We start from the raw sequence: 19892 nt of genomic DNA, 5'->3' as shown, positions 1-19892 counted from the left end.
AATAATTAGTAAAACTAAAATTGGGACCCAGGTTTTATATTGTGAATAGATATTTTTTTTTTTGGCCTTTTAGAAGTTGAATGTCTATCTAGCTGCAAGAGAGGTCAATAAAGATAAATCTGGTTGGACGGATGAATGGATAACACAGGGGAATATTATTCAGCCTTTAAAAAGAAGGAAATCCTGCCACGTGGGACAACATGGATGAGCCTACAGAACATTATGCTAGTGACATAAGCCAGGTATAGAAAGACAAATACCACATAATGTCTCTCATATGTGGAATCTGAAAAAGTAGAACTTGCAGAAGCAGAGAGTAGAAAGGTGGTTGTCGGAAATGGGGGTGGGGACAGTGGGGAGATGTCAGTCAAAGGGTACAAAGTTTCAGTTTTGCAGGATGACTAAGTTCTGGAAATAGACTATACTGCATGGTGGTGATAGTAACAATGTATTGCATACTTGAAATTTTCTGGGAGTAGTAAGCATCTTCACCACACACACACACACACACACACACACACAAAACAAAAAACTAAAAGGAAAGAGAATGGTAACTGATTCAATTCAGTTGAGGCAATGGATTTGTTATTTAGATGGCAAGTGCAGTAATCATTTCACTATGTGTAGGTATATCAAAACAACAAGTTGGATACCTTAAATATATAAATTCCTACCGGTTATTTATACTAAAGAGAGATCAACACCAAGCACTTTAGCTTAACTTCTCTAAGAAAACTCTGCACTCACTTTGAAGGCTGGAGTCTCATATATTTTCACGTTAACCATGTACATCTGACCACTCTGATTTGGGGACCTTTGAAAGATTTTCTCTTTTTGTTTTCTATTCTGTTAAAAATCACCCCCTTGTCTTTTCCATATATCTCTAATAAAATTTCTGCCTTCTTAAACCTTTGAATGAATTTAAATGCTGTGTCTTTTATTTCCCTGGTCAAGCCACAGCCTTAAAATAAAGGTGTAAAGAGATTTGAAAACAGGGTTCTAGCTGATTACTTCTTTTCATCAATCTTGAGGATGCTTGTCAAAGTGGAGCTTTGAAAGAAAGGTTGTTTTTCAGAAGAAAAACTGAATACTTAAATAAACAAGGAGCAAAAGAACTTTTGTATTTTACTTTGGTGCAGTTGCTACATTTGAACATTATTATTGACTTTTTTTTCCTTTGAGGGAACATTGTGAAGAATTGAGTGATTAAAGAAAACCTTTTCAGTTTGTGCTGTTTGCTCCCAATAATGCGAATCAAAATTACACTCTGTAATAACAAGGCTTAAAGCAATGGATTCTGCCTTGGCAATTTTTAGACTTCTTCCTTGTTTTTTTCTAAGGAAAAACCCACCTAACGACTCTGAAATAATAAGACAAAAGACAGAGTCAAACAATAGAGATAATGTTCGGCTCCTCCTTCACCCTCCTGCTGACAGGTGTTAACATCCCTACTTTGATGATGAAAAAACTAGTCTCAAAGGCACAAATGAGCCTCATACATCAGTTTTCCTGTAAGTGATTTCCCTTTCTTCTCCAGTATAGCAAAATCATAGAGAAAAATACTTGAAATTACCCATCTCCTCAAAATGCTAGATTTATTCAACAAACATTTATTGAGAATGTTCTGTTCTGAGTGGAGACGACTCGTATACGGCCTCAGAGGAATCATGGTGCAGGAGGGCGAAGCTATGCACCAGGTGGTATCTGGCCAGTTTACCGTATGCCAGGCAGCCCCGCACCTGCCCCTTGTACGGCTGAGCCTCGCAAACGATCAGGATTGATGATCCTCTCTGCTACTGTGTTCGTTGTGTTTGGACACTTCCAAATGTGGCTAAGGAAGGGTTTCTTTCCTATACACTGCACCAACGAACTATAATTATATACGATACTGTCAAATCTGGGCAGCATGAAAGACGTGATTTGGTCCCATTTCTTAATGAGCCTTCACAGGCAATTTTGAAAACCCAGTTGCATCTCAATACTCTCCTCTGTAAAACCACATGCTGATAATATGGATGCCTGACTTCTCCCTGGATTCTGGTTATGCAAGGGATGAAATAAGATAAATGTATATGAAAGCCTAATCCGAACCTGGGTTCACCTCTTGGCGGGCGTCAAGCCAAAAGACACAACCACAGATTAGAAAAGGAAGAGTTTGACCTGCAACAAGGAAAGGGAACACCGGGGATATTTCCCCAAGCTGCGTCTCCCAGAACAACAAAGTTGGGGACTTTTAAGCCAAGGGTTAGAGTGTGCATATTCACGAAGGGGCTGCAAAGGGAGTTCATTATAGAATCGGGGCAAAATTCATCCTACTTGACAGAGTCCAGGTCTTGGATGATTGAAATCAGGAGAGCCAGCAAGGGTGAGCATCATTAATTCTCTGGCTCCAGTTAGTCTGGCGTTTGAGTGCTCAAAGGGGTTAAATCCTGCAAAAATGACTCAAGAATGTGTGTTAGGTCAACTTTTAGTTCTTAAACAGCACTGGGAGTTTTACCACTGATCTATTGTCTCAGATATGGTTAGGCTGTTTCCTGGCCTGGTAGAGACTGTTAGTTTTGGGTTTCCTTTGGTGCCTTAAAAATTTTAACTTCTGAGGTTTGGGCATTCCTGCTGCAATCCCAACAACTCCTAAGAAGTTCTGCAGGAAGTGATTTTGGCAAATAGAGTTAGTTGTTACAGACTATGAAAAAAGCCACTAAAGCTATATCTCATCTTTCTTTTTCCAGGGACCCCTAACGTTTTCAGTTTACAGAAGGGTAAATCTTTAATGTTTCTGTTATCATTGTTTTTATTTTATTACAGAATGCTGTTCTAAAATCAGCCTCATCAAAAACATTCACTAAAGAGGTGGAATGATTAAAGATACACGCCTTTTTTTCCCCTAGCTGGAGTTGCTGCTAACAGAAATGATTAGCATTTGTCATTTCATAATTTAAAGACCACTTTACCTATATTATTCCATTTCAATCTTACCTAAAGCTTGAAACAGTTAAGTATTAAGTTGCTAAATTTTTAGCCCTATTTCATGTGATGAAAAAATTGGGCTCCCAAAGTGTAGTCTGCGTGAGATCACTTTATCAACAACGAATGAATGTCTCATATCCAGGTTTTAAAGATGAAAATGCCAAGGGTAGGAGCTCACTTGGTTAAGTGCTTGACTTTGGCTCAGGTCATGATCTGGTGGTTTGTGAGTTCAAGCCCTACATCAGGCTCTGTGCTGACAACTCAGAGCCTGGAGCTGCTTCGGATTCTGTGTCTCCTCTCTCTGCCCCTCCCCCAACCACTGCTCACACTTTCTCTCTCTCTTTTTTTTTTACAAATAGTTTATTGTCAAATTAGTTTCCACATAACACTCAGTGCTCATCCCCACAAGTGCCCTCCTCCATGCCCATCCCCCCTCCCCCCACATCCATCAGTCCTCAGTTTTTGTCAGCATTCAAGAGTCTCTCATGGTTTGCCTCTCTCCCTTTCCCCCACCATTTCCGCCCTTCTTCTCCCCCTTGTTCCTCCGTCAAGTTCCTCCTAATCCTCCTATACGTGCAAACATATGATATTTGTCCTTCTCTGCCTGACTTATTTCGCTCAGCATAACACCCTCAAGGTCCATCCATGTTGCTACACATGGCCAGATTTCATTGTTGGATCAAGAAGATGTGGTTTATCTCTCTCTTTTAAAAATAAATAATAAACGTTTTAAAAAAAAAAAGTGCCAAGGCTATCTTTAGGGCACAGTATTCCTTGGCTAGTTTCTGCCTGTGATCTGTGATTTAGGAGGCTCAATGGAATAGCATCAATCAGTTCTCTTCTGCCCCCAAGGGGGTCCCAACAGCTTTGAGGATGACGGGATCTGGCTTTCAGGTAATAGTAGTGGGGTTTGAACACATTTATAGGGGATATGCCTAACGGATTTGTATGTCTGCTTAAATGAAGAAAAATATTGACTTTTATCTACGAATAAGATTAGGTACCAAAAATGTCATATTTTTGAAGCACAAGCAATTCTGTCATTAACAGTTTAAAAAGACACATCTAGCTGTTGTGTAAATTAAATTACCAAGGCTTATGGTGTGGATTTTCAATATAGTCTCCATCAGTGCAAACTTAATGTCANAAAACCTGTTTTTATAGCACCAAGAAAATAAATTTAGGCATTAATAAATTTGCCATTGAATTTAAATTAAAAAAATTTAAATCCAAGTTAGTTAACTTATGGTGTAATAATAATTTCAGGAATAGAATTTAGAGATTTATCACTTACATACAACACCCAGTGCTCATCCCAAGTGTCCTCCTTAATGCCCATCCCCCCNCCTCCCCCACCCACCACCCCACCAGCACCCCTCAGTTTGTTCTCTGTATTTAAGAGTCTCTTATGGTTTGTCACTCTTTCTCTGTTTTTATATTATTTTTGCTTCCCTTCCTTTGTGTTCATCTGTTTTGTATCTTACATTCCACATATCAGTGAAATCATATAATATTTGTCTTTCTCTGACTGACTTATTTCTCTTAGCATAATAAACTCTAGTTTCATCTGCATTATTGCAAATTAAATTTTCCATTTTTTAAATGGCTGTTTTCAAATCATTGTCATTAATCATAGTACATCCATGATCAAGATGAAAATAAGGAGCTGTTCACTCTGAAAGTTTATATACAGTGCTATGAATTTTCTGTTGTTTCTGGTGGAGCTTTCCATTCATCATCAGGGTGAAAAGAGCATCTTCATTTCAGAGAATGAATCTGTGTTGTGTTACATCTGTAACAAATGTGTTTTATTGAAGTCATGAGGTACCAAGTTGTAGTGAAAGGAAGGTAAAGTGATGCTGTGCATGCAGCGTAGAAGCCAAGGGAAGTCCAGCCTCAAGATGGGCCATTTTGGTGTGAAGATTATTTTGAGTTGAAGGCAATCAAATTCAGCATATTCAGAAAAAGTTCTTTACCTACCACTCAACTGCCAGTAGGACCTAGAAGAGAGTTATTAACAGAGATTTCTCTTTACCTAAGAAACTTATCTGCATAACAAGGTAAACTTTGTTTTCCAAACATCTCTCATTTTCCTGCTAGTGGTCTTCTTCTCCTTTGTATTCCCAGACCCCTAACCCTCTCCTTAGCTCAGGATGTCATATAAGCCTTATGTTGCCTTTGGAATTTCTTGTCTGTGTGGGTTCCCAGTAGGTAGAAAATTAAATTTGGTTTTCTCCTGTTAATCTGTCTCATGTCAACTTGATTCTTAGTCCAGCTAGAAGGAACTTAAAAGGCAGAGGAAATCCGCCCCCCTCCCCCCCAAAAGCAGCATGCCAAAGATACAAAGTGAGACACTCCATCAAGCCAAATCACACACCCAAATTTTAGGGGAGGAAAAATAATTTTCTTTCTATTTCTCTAGTTTTCTTAGCTGAGACCCTCCTTCCCTCCCCTGTAATAAGAGATAGATTGAAACGAGAAAAACAGGCAGAAGTTTAAAAACATGCATGTCTCCTATATACGTGGGAGAGCCTCAGGAAAACTGAGTAACAGCCCCAAATGCTCCAAGCCACCAATTTAAATACCACCTTCAGCTGAAGACAAAGGAAAGATGGTGAGGAATGCAGGGAAGTAGTGGTGAGGGGCAGCCAGTTATGGAAGAAAAACCCAGTAAATGAGGGTAAAGGTGCTATGTAGATTTAAGTCCGTGCCTTCCCCACTGATGAGAGTTTCTAGAGATTTAGTCATCCTTCTCTTCTTGGTACAAAGAGAAGACATCCTTACAAATAGGGATTTCCTTTGTAAATGTAAGTTTTCCTCACAAGCAGGCAACTTCTGTTGTGTCTGTAGCCTTTCAAAAATAATCAGCCTAAAATCATCAGTACGCCAGAGATATATTTTGGGGAAGTATGTTTTTCTTCCTTTCAAAGATTTATGCATTTTTACCGACATGATACTTTTAATTTTGAGAAAAACTTTATACACTACCTATAAACTATACACTTACACTAATACTTATATAAGTATACACATAAACATATATATACATATATATAACATATATACTTTAATTAGTATGTGTAGTCTTGTGATTTATAATATATATATTTGGTCATTCAGATGACCAAAATAATCCACAAGAGCAAGATCAATGGGAACATCTTTTGACGTAGTATTTGGTCTCTTGCCCGTAGTTCCAGAAATTCCTCCAAATTCCTTGTTACTTATAACAAGCTCCTTTCCTCCACAACCTGGTTTATGTTAATGAGGTGACCTCTGGAAAGCACCTAAGGATGGGGGGCTGGTTGCCAAAGGAACCAACTATGAATGGAAGGTTGGAAATTCCAGTCCTAACCCTTGACCTCCAAGGAGGGGAGAGGAGCTGAAAGTTGAATTGATCACCAAAGGCCAATTATTTAATCAATCCTGCCCATGTAATGAAGCCTCCAAGAATGGGGTTTGGAGCAATCCTGGCTTGGTGAGCACATGAAGGTACTGGAAGAGAGGTGTACCTAGAGAGGGCATGAAAGCTCTCATGTCTTCCCTCTGGCTCTTTCTGAGTTGTATCTTTTTATAATAAACTGGCACTTGAGTAGTAAAATATTTCTCTGAGTTGCATGAGCCACTCTAGCAAATTAATCAAAGCCGAGGAGGAGATTATGGGAACCTCTAATTTTATAGCTAGTACAGTAACAACTTGGGCTTGCAACTGGCATCTGAATCGGATTGGGAGGGCAGTCTTGTAGGTCTGAGCCCTTCACCTGTGGGATTGGATGCTATCTTGGGGTCGATAGTGTCAGAATGGAGTTAAATGGTAGGACATCCAGCTGGTGTCACACAGAATTATTGGTGTGGAGGCATCCCCTCCCTACATTAGAAATTGGCACCTTTTAATAAGTATATAGTATATGTGTATATATGTATACTATACTTAGATATAATTATATGTAATATATAATACTATAATATATACTCATATATATGAATATATAATGTATCACATATAATACATATTCGTATATATTATATTCATATATATCTATGTATTTACACCAAATATGATACTACTTACAGCATAATTAAATGAATGGATTTTGAAATTAATTAACCAATCTGTAGTCTAGAACTTTATATAACAAGGTCTTCTCATTTAACCAACTTCATTTAAACTATTTTCCCCTGTAGGTTTTGAAGACTTAACCCAAAGCATTTCCAAATTTTAACATATCCAATAATATCATTTCTCCTCTCCCTTTATGATATTTGCTCTTCAGAGTCCTTTGGAAAATGTCATAAGAGGATTTTACCTACTCCATTTCCTGTTTTTCATTTCATTGATTCTCTCTTCTAAAGTCAGTTGAGTGCACAACGATATCAGAAGGATGCGATTTTTTCAGCTTTCACAAGTGATAATGGTATTTTCTAGAAGATGCCCAAATACTGTGTGAGTTCCATAGACACATAATTTCAAGGTAAAAGAAAGGAGCTCCCAGGCTGAACACTGACAAGAGGCTTATATAACCCACTGGATGGTGACAGCTCGGAGTCCTGGTTTGTCTTCTGCCAGAGGACAGTGGCATAAGTCAGGCACTCTCTTCCACGTTGTATTGTTCTTGTCCTTGTTGTCATTATTACAGTGATTCTGTAAAACACAAGTATATTTGGGGAGGGAGATCATGGTAAAGTAAGCAAGGACTAGAAGCTGGGAAGCCGAATGGCACTCGGGAGCAGATGACCTGGTTTTGCGTCCCACTTCTGCCACCGATTCACTGTGTGGGCACAGGCAAGTCACGTGACGGCCTCAGCTTCTGCTACCTGGTCTCTGAATTGGTGGTAATCCTGGCATTAACCACTCAGGGAGACAGTGAGTATGCGTGCTCGTGTGTTTACAGCATCTAGAGCAGTGCCTGGTACACAGTGAACGTTACATAAATACTAGTTATTGCTTTTGCTTGTATTACTGTATCTAAGAGAGCTATAATGAATAACTTAAAGAAAAATTAAATACATTATAAATAAAAACTCAGTTGTCATTCTAATCACTGCTCAGTGGGACAGCACATCCCGAGTGCAGTGTGGAGAGAGGAAGTTTCCTTCTCTCTGACTGTGGTCTTGCAAACAGAAGCTCATTAAAAGCAGTCAAGCCGATTGTCAACAGCATCCTCCAGGAAGGAAATAATGCAAGGTTGATATTGTCTTGGCCTTCTGGTTGAGACCTAATAAGCATCCAGATATGTTTCAGGTCAATTCTTAGGCTGTGGATTCTAACCACGGGTTTGGAAAACAAAACCCAGCTTGTGAAAAACCGAGCATGCGTGTGTTTATTGATGGAAGAAGCAATGAAGGGCGACAGAGCTCCCATCTGTAACCACAAATCCGCTAAGATTACGTAAACGAGTTGCGCCTAACAGAGATGTTCGAGGGGATATGCAGGGAATGTGACCTTTCAAGAAATGCAGTTAAGTGAAAAGTTCTGTTGAACCAAGGGAAATATGTACTTTTCACATTATTAGAGAAATCAAATCTTTTCCATCTATAAAGAAAACCCCATGACAGAGATTCAAGTGTTTGGAGTCTGTGAGGGAAGGGAATTCCCTTGCAGGGACTGAGGAGGTCTGCTCAGTGGGTACGGGATAAAACGTGCTCCGTCTGGAAGGACCATGAATGAACCCCACCCTGTTATACAGTCATATTATTTATTGCCAACTTAGGGTCATTTTTGAGCACAAAGGGGCACTAATCAAACTTGTTCTGAGACAGATGTTATAAACTGGGTCAATGCAGGCAAACCAGAGGGGCTCTATATGTTAAAAAAGAATCTAGGGGCGCTTAGGTGGCTTAGTCGATTAAGGTCATGATCTCGTGGTTCGTGAGTTCGAGTCCCGCATCAGGCTCTGTGCTAACAGCTCAGAGACTGGAGCCTGCTTTGGATTCTGTGTCTCCCTCTCTTTCTGCCCCTCCCCCACTCACACTCTGTCTCTTTCAAAATTAAATAAACATTAAAAAATTTAAAGAAAAAAAAGAAATCTAGTGTGGTTAATACTGGGCAAAATGCAACTTAACTCTTAAATACCTCGACCCCATCCAGATGAGTCCCAGATGCCACAAATTCCAGAACCAGGGACAGGCATAGGGATACTCTTTGGCCTACTATGCAACTAACTGAAGGAGAAGCAATTACATAAACAGGATGCAATGTTTCTGGTTCCCTCTCTGGTGATTTCTCTTTCTGTAGATGACTCACTCGAGTGTGGGTGTCTGTGAAACAGTATTGAGTAGTAATAGATGAGTATAAAGTTTGTATAGCTTACTGGATTACTGTAAAAATCAGCAGTATGATTATAAAGAGCATATAGAGTGAGTTTTAATTCCTTAATTCCCTTCACTTATTGAACAGCTTTGGGCATTGATCAAGAACTTCCACAAGTTTGTCAGAATGGTCCCCATGTTCTTCCTTCTCAGAATTGTGGGAAATAGCAGTAAAGTTGTTTTGTGCTCAGAAGGGAAAGCTGTGAATTTTCATTTAATGCCTCATGGTGAAGCTGAACTTTCATTTAAAGCCTCATGGTGGCCTCTGAACCAGAATGGGACAGTATTGAATGGATTCTGCTCGTGTCCATTTGTGCTGCTCTCGAAGGCACACTCAGACTCATTATTTTACTTACTGTGACATTAAAAGGCACAGTTCTTTCATTGCTTTGAAGGAGTCAAAGCTTTCATTTCCTTTAGGATGGAGCTAATCATTTTGGAAGTTTTCCATTCCAATTATTTTTAAAAAGTTGATCCGTTAGTGCTTGCAAGGTGTGGTTTAAGGAATAAAACACAAAATGAGAAGTGAGCTCCAGTCCAAGCCAAGAGAAAAGTTTCACGTTGCTAACCAAGAGTCTGACATGTCACCAGCACTTGATAAATAGTACTGTCATTGTTATTATTACCAGAATTATTTCTTTTCCAGTTGTTTGAAGTGTCTCAGTAAGTCCTGTGGCTGTCTGTATGTGAATAATTCCAAATTTATTTCTCTGGTCCCCATTTCTCAGGACCTTGTATAGCAAGCTGTTCACCTGGCATCTCATGTACCTGTTTGAGAAAATGTCTCATGCTCGACAGACCCACAACAGACAGGATTTTCATCTCCTAACTCTCCCTTCTCAGGCCTTCAGCCCTTTATCCATTCTTTCCCTGAAATGTTTACTGAACATCTACTGTGTGCCAAGCAGTGATATGGACCCTGTTGATGAAGCCATGGTCTAGATAGATGAAAACATTGGCTTTAATGGAGTTTGCTTACTGATACAAGAAATGATCAAGGAAATGAATAAAGATACACTGTAATTCCAAAGAGTGATAATTATTCTGAAGAAAGATAAAACCATATTAAGGTTTTTAGAACAACATCTATGTAAGCATTTGATATTATAATAAGGAAATCTCTCTTTTTCAAGTTCTTTAATAACCCAGAGAAAAATAATCCAAAGGCTTTATGGTTTTACATTTGGTCTCTAGTTTTATCTCATTTTATGATTCTCTGTACTCAATGTGTGCAAGCCATACTTTCTTCACCCTGTTCTCTGACTTTTCCGAACCTTTTCAGACCTCCCCTCTCCCCCTGTCTCCTCTCTCCAGAGTCACGCTCTGCCTGCTTTCCCATGGTTGTTTCCTTTTGTTCTGGTCTTGGCCTCACTGCCATCTGCAGAGAGAGGCGCTCCTGACGTCCTTGCTGAATCCTCCATGCCCATCACTGGTCCATGCTGTGTCATGGTGCCCCTCAGAGCACCCGTCTTCTTGTTTACTTGTTTATAGTACACTTCTTCCCCCAGGATTTACACGCACGAACCCACAGACCTCTGTTTCTTCAGGGCTATATCATCATTGCTTAGAGCAGGTGATTGGTAAGTATGTATTCGATGAATGAAATATACTGTTCCTTTGAAGATTTGGGGTGATATTTGAAAAAGCTAAAACTTAAGTCCCTTCTAAGACCCACCCCATGGAATATTATTGTTCATTTGTTGAAAAACGTTGACTAGTTTACACTATATGGCAGTAAGTGTATCATCAAAAAAGTCTGGTGAGGTTGAAATCAGGGAAGACACCGAGGGCATCTTTAGAGAATGACGCCAGCAGGTTAAGGCACAGCCACTGGTGTGTCCTCTCACAGGCAAGGCGCCTGGAGACCAGCACTGGGAAATGATGAGCTGGAGCAAGTCTAATTTGCTGGTTGTGCTACATTGTCAGAAGCAGACAGTGCAGACACGCCTGTCTGTAGTACACCGCAGTGTTTTGTTTGTTTTGTTTCAGATGAAAACATGAAAGGACAGGTTGGACATCAAATCTTATAAGAAAGGAAAGGGGAAAGAGCAATTTCTTGGAAAAATTTTTTGATAAATTTTTTTTATGTAGAAAAACGTGTGCCATAGCCATATAAATGGTTGTCTCCACAAATGTGTTTTCTGTATTAATTTGAAGTTTTGAAGATACTAGAAATGTCTGCGCCCCGAATTCTATTTTATCCACAGTTCTGACAAAATAGAGGAGGGCTGTGGTATCTAACTCGCATGGGTCAAAAGTCCTTCAGAGTTTTAGTCCCTTAGAAGCCACAGACTAATGTTTAGGTCTTTGTGAGACAATTCACTTAGTGACCCCCTTTTCTAAATCAGCCCCACGTGTGCCCTTCAGAGTCTGCATCTCCCTGCCAGGGACACTGTAAATGGTGGTATGATCTTTACAGGGAAGCACATTCCGGGGTTTCTCCACCTGCAAACACAAAGGGTGTCCCGAGTTCCCGAGGTTGGCAGGGCGTTGGCCGCCCGACCACGACGCTGTCCAGGTGTACCATGTGGACCGCATTGCAGGATGCCTCGCTCTGTGTCTAGGCCCCAAACATCTCTCCAGAACATTCTGCACCAGAGAATGAAGGAGGGAGGCAGAACCAGAGTGAGCGCTAATCCCTTCTGACGTAGGCGAAGACTCATTTGTTCTTCTAAGTTCTGTTTAGCATCCTTTCCCACGAGGCTCCCTCGACTTCTTGATTGCAGAATAAGCAAAGACTCATCTTTATGAAAGCCCCACACCTCACTGGCTCACAGCTCAAGCTTGCTTGTTTGGGATGCTTTCCAAGACAACTGTCCTCAGAGGAAAGCTTTGGCACCATGGATCATTTCTAACAATAATTTTTGAACTTGCAGACACAGAGGACACCTTCCCCCTTCCCCTGTTGGCAATTTTCCTGTGGATATGGTTTGGTTTCTTTTTTCTTTTTCTTTTCTTTTCTTATTTTTTTTTTACCCCTACTGTGTGAGAGCTGCTACCAAGGTTTTCTTGCCCCATGCTCGCCTTGTTCTGAGGTCAACTAGACCCTGTGGGGGGAGATGCCTCCCCCAGCCAGTAGTACCATGGCCCTGTGAAGTTCCCAGACCCCACAGCAGACCCTTTATCACTCACTTCTGCCCCTTTCCAGGATAAGTGACCCCTGATTTTATGTGGGAACGTGTTCTGATTAAATCCGGTCTTCCTGGGTCTTGAGCGTGACTTGCAATTGGATTGTTGGGCAGAGATTTGGTCGCTCACTGTGCTTTATCTTTAGATCTTGTGACACCCCATCTCCCGAAGGCTGGAATATCACTGCTGCTTATCACGTATCCCCCATTTATTGAGGAGCTGATTGGCTTTAGCTGGAAAAGGGTTGCAACCGCTGCTGAGTGTCTGGCACTTAAAAGGCACATGTATTGTTCTGGAAGTGGTTGTTACTGAACACGTTGATGGTGGTCTCCCTCGCTACCCCTGACACGGCTCAGCCTGTTCAGTGACCCAGGCTCTGGTTTTTACGAATCTCTGGCTGGGTCTCTACGCTAATATTTCTTCTTTCCTCCACCTCCTGGCTTATCTTACTTTTCTCACTCTGGCCTCAGCGGCTGCAGTCCACTGCCACCTTCTTCTGCGTGCTCACAATAAGATTAGATTTTGTGTAAGGCAATTAATTGATTAATTAGATTTAATCCAGATTGCTCAACCAGAATCTCGCTGGACATTCAGTCTTACTGATGGGAACCCAATTTTCCCTTTTGAGATTAAAATACATATGGGAGCCAGACATTTTTCACTCTCAGGTGAAAATGAAAAGGAAGTCTGCCTACTTTAATTAGAATATAAAATGGTATAATTTCAGAAGCATTAAGATCTTATTAATAGGTGTTTAGTAGTCTCTTATAATTCACATTCTTTGTAGATGAACATTGGTCAAATTGATAGCTCTAAACAGAAGCAAAGAAGAGAGAACAGTTATAAGTCTAAACATCCAAAATGGACAAAACAATGAAGAAAATTCTAAATTGGTTAATGTATTTTTTTGTTATAGTTCCTAGAAAAAAGTACCTAATATGTAATGCCTCATTTCTGTTAAAGAAGATTTTGATATGGACATTAAGCTTCATGATACATTTCTAAGTAATAATCTACCAGTTTTTAAATTTTAGTCTTAGAATTAAATCCTAGAATCCTTAGAACTATAATTTTTGCTAAATAAGATTTATAGCCCTGGAAGTTGCATCAGAATTTTGAAGGTGTAAATGGTGAAAAATGCATAAAATGACAGATATGAAACATTCTTCAGAAACTATGATTTGTTGAAGAGGTGTTCTTATAACTAGACGGCGCCACAGTTTTCTGTATGTACAGGGGTTTGGCGAGGACATAAATTGGAACTTAAATTCTTGGCCCTCGGCATTCACTATCAGGCCACAGGACCCAGTGAGCACTGCAACAGACTGCCAAATGCATAACTTGCCTAAGAGCGTTCAAATTAAATTAATTAAAAAACAACCACCTGCAGTTCTGGCTAAACACACATATATGAAACGGAGAAGACTAGCAGGTCACCAGCTTGCAAAAGCTTGGCAAAAACTGCAATAATGTGATTATATTTTTGAATCCACAAATAGCATACATTTAGAACATAAGTATATAAGACAAATTATATCCACAGCAATACTTTAAATACTGAGGTTGACATGGTCATCAAATGATCACTACATATCATTGTTCCCTTGGTAAAGAGTGAAGAATAGAGACCTGATCACATCCACGATCATGAAACTCAGTTTGTTTTAATTTTTTTATTATTATTTCTTTTAGAGAGAGAGAATGTGAATGAGGGAGAATGGAAGAGGGAAGGAGAGAGAGACAAAGAGAGAGAACATTTCAAGCAAGCTCCACACTCAGCATGGAGCCTGATGTGGGGACCAATCCCACCACTCTGGGATTATGGCCTGAGCCAAAATCAAGAGTTGGGCGCTCAAATGACTGAGGCACCCAAGTGCCCCAAAACTCAGTTTAATTGTGCATGCTGTGTCAAATGCCCTGTTCCTGGACCTAGGTTCCATATGGGCATCCTCTGTTTGTGCACAGGTCCTGAGCCACAGAGCCTAGTAAGGGGCGTCTTCACTCTGTGTGCCTCCCACTGCATCAAAAGGGTGTGTATATGCTTAGGGAAAGACACATTCTGATCTCCCCTGTGCCCCTTTCTCTCTGCCCTCCCCAAGGAGTGGGATTCTGTGGAAAAAGCTTACCTCTGATTTTATGCACATTAGCATATTACCAATATTTGTAGGGATGCTGAAGATGTTTTACCTTTATTTGTGTAGCAAACAAAAATAATCATGTTAGGGGCACCTGGGTGGCTTAGTCGGTTGAGTGTCTGACTTCGGCTCAGGTCATGATCTCATGGTTCATGAGTTCGAGCCCCATGTCAAGCTGTGTGCTGACAGTTCAGAGCCTCGACCCTGCTTCAGATTCTGTGTCTCCCTCTCTTTCTGCCCCTCCTCAGCTCACACTCTGTCTCTCTCAAGAATAAATAAACGTTAAAGAAAATTTTAAAAAGTCATGTTAGTTCTACAGAGCTGAAGAGTAGCCTGAAAATGTGTGTGCATGAGTGTGTGTGTGCGTGTGTGTATGTGTAGAGAAAGAGAGGGGGAGAGGTTGATTTGAACTTACTCTTAATATTTGCCTATGATAGAAATATAAAATTCCAGAAAAAATTTAGTGGGAAGCAATAATGATCTAAAAAAGTCTTATAAAATCTTAGTGTATAAATAAATAATTTGCTATTAACACCAAATTTTATGTAATCAGAATTTTCTGCAGCATCTCTCAAAGCATAATAGCTCTTTAAGTATTGGGTGAATAATTCAATATAAATACACCTTGGAATGTTAAAAAATAAAAAGCATCTATTTATTGCCTCCATTTTTTGGAGTTAGTTACAAGGAAAGTTGGTGGAATAGCAGAGTGAAGTTCGAATTGTGAAAGGGTGATATGGAATAAATATGAGAGTTTTAGGACTATCTCATACGTGCAGACAGGAGAGAGAGGGATTAGAAGCATGTGTTGGTGCGAACAATTTCAAAATTCACAGCGGAACTCGTGCTGCTTTGTGGAGAGAGGACATGGAAGAGGAAGTATCTCCCTGGGACCTTTTGTGGGTAGGGACCCCTCCCATCTTACAGTTGCCATCAGTGGGAACAGATCACCCCTCTGCAGGGCAACACTGATAGTGAGGTCAGTAGACATTTCCTGTATATCTAAACTCTGGAGCCAGACTGCCTGGGTGCAAATCTGAGCCCGGGTGGGTGCTTCTGAGCAGTAGGCCGGCCCCTCCAAGGCTCCGTTTCCTAGTCTGCAAAATGGGAAAAGAAGTTGGCTGTGAGGATTCACAGTCACCTGTGAGATATTGAGCCATCGTACTGCACTTTGGGCATGTAAGCTTGTCTTCATCTACTGGAAGTGCCCCTCATTGGCAGACAGTGGCCACAACACTAGAGATGAAAATAACTCTACACCCATGAAACAAGCAAGGCAACGCCATATATCTTCCAATGCTTTGGCCATTTCAAGGGCTGAGCTACTTTATGTTTATTGCTCTAATGACGTGTTTATTTGGCCTACAACCCACAAATCCCGCTGGTTTGGGATAGCACGGCACTGGTTGGATAGGTGTCAGTGAGCGGCTCTCCCTTCTTCTGGAGTTTGTCTGGGGTTCGTTCCTTTCCCTCTCTATTAGCGCCATTGAATTTGTCCTGCACATCTAATTTCTTCTTGGGAGCAAAAGCAATGCCAGGAGTCAAGGCTCTGAGCCATTTTGCTCTTTCTGTGGAAATGACGAGGGGGCTTTTAACACACTGCAGATGTGACCTCAGTGGGAGGGTTGTGCTGGGCTTGCTTAGCGGTGCTCCGGAGAACACACCGTGATGTGAGCAGCCCGGGTCCACTCCAGGACGGCAAGATTGGCTTCAGAACATCATCACTTCCGTGACCTCACGGGAGAGCTCACTAAAATGGCAACCCATAGCTGTAGTCATCATAGGGGAAGGGTGTTCAGACCTGGTACCGTAGTGACTGGAACTCAGGGTCCAAAGCTCCTGGATTTGGTAGCATTTCCTGAAGGAAAAAATGAAGGCTCTTCTTTTTACCTGAGTAGTGTGTGTGGGAAGGAGAAATTCTTGGCAGATATTCATGATGGGTACATTTTCCTTGTTTAATGAGGGGATTCAGCTCTCTGTGTCATTAGCATTTCAGGTAGAGATATAGAAGACGTAATTGGCAAAGTGGTCATTTCATCTTTTCTGCATTGTCTAGGATCCAAGACCTTGTCACAGTTTATTTGAAGTGACTTCCCAAATTCTTAGGTCTGCATTTGTAGCTGGCCAGTCCCCACTGCTCTCAGGGAGGTGAAGATATTCCTTCCTAATGCCTTCCTCCTTCGTCACCACCACCCCTCCATTTAATTAATTAGGGAATACAGAATGTAATGAGTTGAACTTTATTGGATGTGAAAGGCATATGTATAATTTGGGACACAGTATTTTAGGTGGGCCAATTATCTTTGAATCCAGGAAGGACTTGTATTGAATTGGCAGATGTCAATTGAAAATGTGTCTAGGACAGATGTAGGTGGGATTAGTTTATTGCTAATTCAGTAACTGAGTTAAGAAGGCGGGGCCAGGTGAGGTTTAATACCACCAATATCACAGCAGGAAGGAAGCTGAGTCCTACAGACCAAGTCCAGTGGATATATGAGAACTCTATCCATTTGCCTGAATGAGATCTCATATTTTGACCATTTTTGTGACTCTGGTATAAACGCACATTTTTAGAATGTTTAGTTTATATAAAATTATAGATTGCAATATTGGTATGGACTTATTAGGGGTCTAGACTATTATCAATAGGTGCTTATCAAAAGTTTTTAGCCAAAAGGTCTGGTTATATAATGGTCCTGGTAAATCATGCTGCAGAAACTGAGAAACCAGTAAAAAAGTAAGGGACAAAAGGAATGTTAATGGTAATATTGACCTTAAAATAACAGAGTTTCCAGAATTTTCTATCAGAGCTGGACTTTATCTGAGTTCAGGCTATTGAGCCAAGTATGCTGAAACTTCCTCTCTCTACTTTTCACCCTAAGCTATCTTGTGAGCAGAGTCCTGACATCCGCTGTTTGTGCCAGGGGGCTTTCTATACCAACTGGGGCTCCTGGCAGTGACCTTTTGGTTTTGTTCCTCATCAGTGGATACTAAGTCTCCAAACAGCTGTCATAGAAGCGGTAGGAAGGAAGTCCTCGATCAGCAGAAGGATTTCAGAATCCTTTGGTCCAAAATAAATGTCCATACAAAGAGATCAAGAGTGACAGTTCATCAAAACTTGAGGTCATCCTGGTTATTTGCATTTTTATAAGACATACACCATGCAGATTGTCTCTTTGTAAGATTATCATTCACTCCTTGCATGGCCCAGAGCACTAGAGTTAATGTAACTGGAAAGTATATATGAGACCGGATAGTGAAAAAGATCAGCCGTTGTCATGAAATATGTAAGCACCCAGGCCCCACCTCCTACTTTCCATCCCATCTTCTGGCTTCTTCCCCTGACTTGTGTCGGAATGTTTTCTTCCATTTTGCAGACCTCTGCCTTAGAAACATAAGCAGATGAGTGCCTCTAAAATTTGGAATTTAAAAATCCTAGATCTTTACCTACCTCTAGGAGAGTGTTTACAAAAACTCTTCCGGTCCTCATTAACTAAAGGAATTGGATCTAAGCCAAGGCAAATGTGCTTATTTTCACTGTTGTAGACTCTTCCTGACCTGGCTCTGGGCACCACAAAGTCAATTGCTTCTGAAGCCCCATTTTTGTCTATTCAGAGAAACCCATCACCACAGCACTGCCGTTCATAAGAGCAATCCATGGTGCTGGGGGCACCTGGAATATGGCTGCCTGAACTGGGATGTGCTCCACGCATAAAACAGACATTGGATTTCTAAGACTTACTGTGAAAAACAGGGCGTAAAATATCTTACTAATAATTTTTAATTGGTTACATGTTGAATAGTAATACTTTGAATATATGAGGGTAAATAAAATGTGTTACTGAAATTAAGTTTACTTGCTTCTTTCTTACTTTTATACTGTAGCCACTAGGAAAGTTACTATTATGTATCTGGCTTGCATCACCTATGTATGGACAGTACTGCTATAGACTATATATTAAATGTCTTTAGGGAGTCACAAAATGTTCTTAAATGATTATTTCACAGAAGCAAGAACTAAAACAAATACCCTGAAAAAAATGACTTTCAAAGGGATTCAGTATTGCCTCTATGTTTCTGATTAGGTGGCAGTGAGTTCACACGCCAGGGAGAAGGTTGCCTGGGAACGCACAGGGGCTCAGGCAGAAAAAGAAGGAGACTATTTGTTACATTCTGGGTAACACATGATGGCTGGATTTACATGATGACTTAAATTGGATGGTGAGGAAATAATCATATCAAGGTAGCGATTCTTCCAAATATCTGGAGCTACACAGTCAGTAAGGGAGGATTACGAAGCCGACAATGCAAATAGGTTTTTAGTGAATTATTTTCAGTTTTTATTCCATAGATAGTCAAACGAAGCTAATACTGGGGAAATTGTAGCTGCTACCAATATCAAAGGACTCATGAGTTCTATGGAGTGGAAAGTTATGCAGAAATGAAGGTTGCAATCAGAAAAGTAAAGAAGTATAAATTGCTTCAAAGAAGCAATAAAGGATCTTTCTAGTACTGACCAGGATTAATTTGTGAAGAGGAGAATGGGGTTATCTGTCTGGCCCATTGGGATTTTTAGTTAAGACTGAAATTTTCCATATATCTTTACTATTCAGAGGAGATATGGGGTGTTCATATTCCCCCAAGACAAATGGCCACATAGTGGTCAAATTGACAATCCAGAGATTTTCTGAGTACTGAAAGAGAATTGAAAATGAGGTTTATTGATTTTTTCATTAATGTTATTTGTTACAGAGTTTTGCTCTTCAGCTTTATTAAAGCATAACTTCCACAAAATAAAATGTTTTCCTTTTTAAGTGTACAATTGGATGAATTTTGAGAATATGTACACTCATGTACCACCACCCCAGTCAGGATTGAGAATATGTACACTCATGTAATGTAACACCATCCCAGTCAGGACGTAGAACAACTCTGGCACTCAAAGAGTTCCTTGGGATCCTTTACAAGAACCCTCTAACCCCCTCTCCAGGCCATTGGTGATATAATATATAACACTGGAAATCAGTTTTGCCTCTTCCAGAACTTCCTCTAAATCAAATCATGTACTTTTTTGGTGTCTAGTTTCTTTAGCTCAAGATAAATGCTAAGTATATATCAGTACTTAATGCCTTTTTATTGCTGAATGGCATTCCGTTGTATGGATAAACACATTTTGTTTATCCATTAACTTACCAATGGACATTTGGGTTGTTTCCAGTTTTTGGCTATTATGAATAAAGCTGCTGTAAATATTCACAGGCAGGTTTTGTGTGGACACAGGTTTTCAAATCAGTTGGGTGAATATCTAGGAGTGAGATTATCAATTGTAAGGTAAGACTATGTTTAGTTTTG

The 19892-nt window shown here is 40.3% G+C and overlaps 1 protein-coding gene across 1 annotated transcript in view; it reads right to left on the bottom strand.

Moving 5' to 3' along the window:
* The window catches only part of CNDP2 (carnosine dipeptidase 2), a 560556-nt gene extending 552777 nt beyond the window's left edge, over window positions 1-7779 (bottom strand). Inside the window, exon 1 of the mRNA XM_077752690.1 lies at window positions 7767-7779. The gene's annotated coding sequence lies outside the window, so the exon portion shown is untranslated. The remainder of the gene's footprint in view (window positions 1-7766) is intronic.
* Window positions 7780-19892: the final 12113 nt, after the last annotated feature.

The sequence above is a fragment of the Crocuta crocuta genome, unplaced genomic scaffold, assembly GCF_008692635.1.
Source record: "Crocuta crocuta isolate KB4526 unplaced genomic scaffold, BGI_CrCroc_1.0 scaffold101, whole genome shotgun sequence".
In the NCBI taxonomy this organism is placed as follows: Eukaryota; Metazoa; Chordata; class Mammalia; order Carnivora; family Hyaenidae; genus Crocuta; species Crocuta crocuta.
The sequence above is the reverse complement of the archived record's forward strand: the minus strand, read 5'-3'. Positions and strand labels throughout refer to the sequence as shown.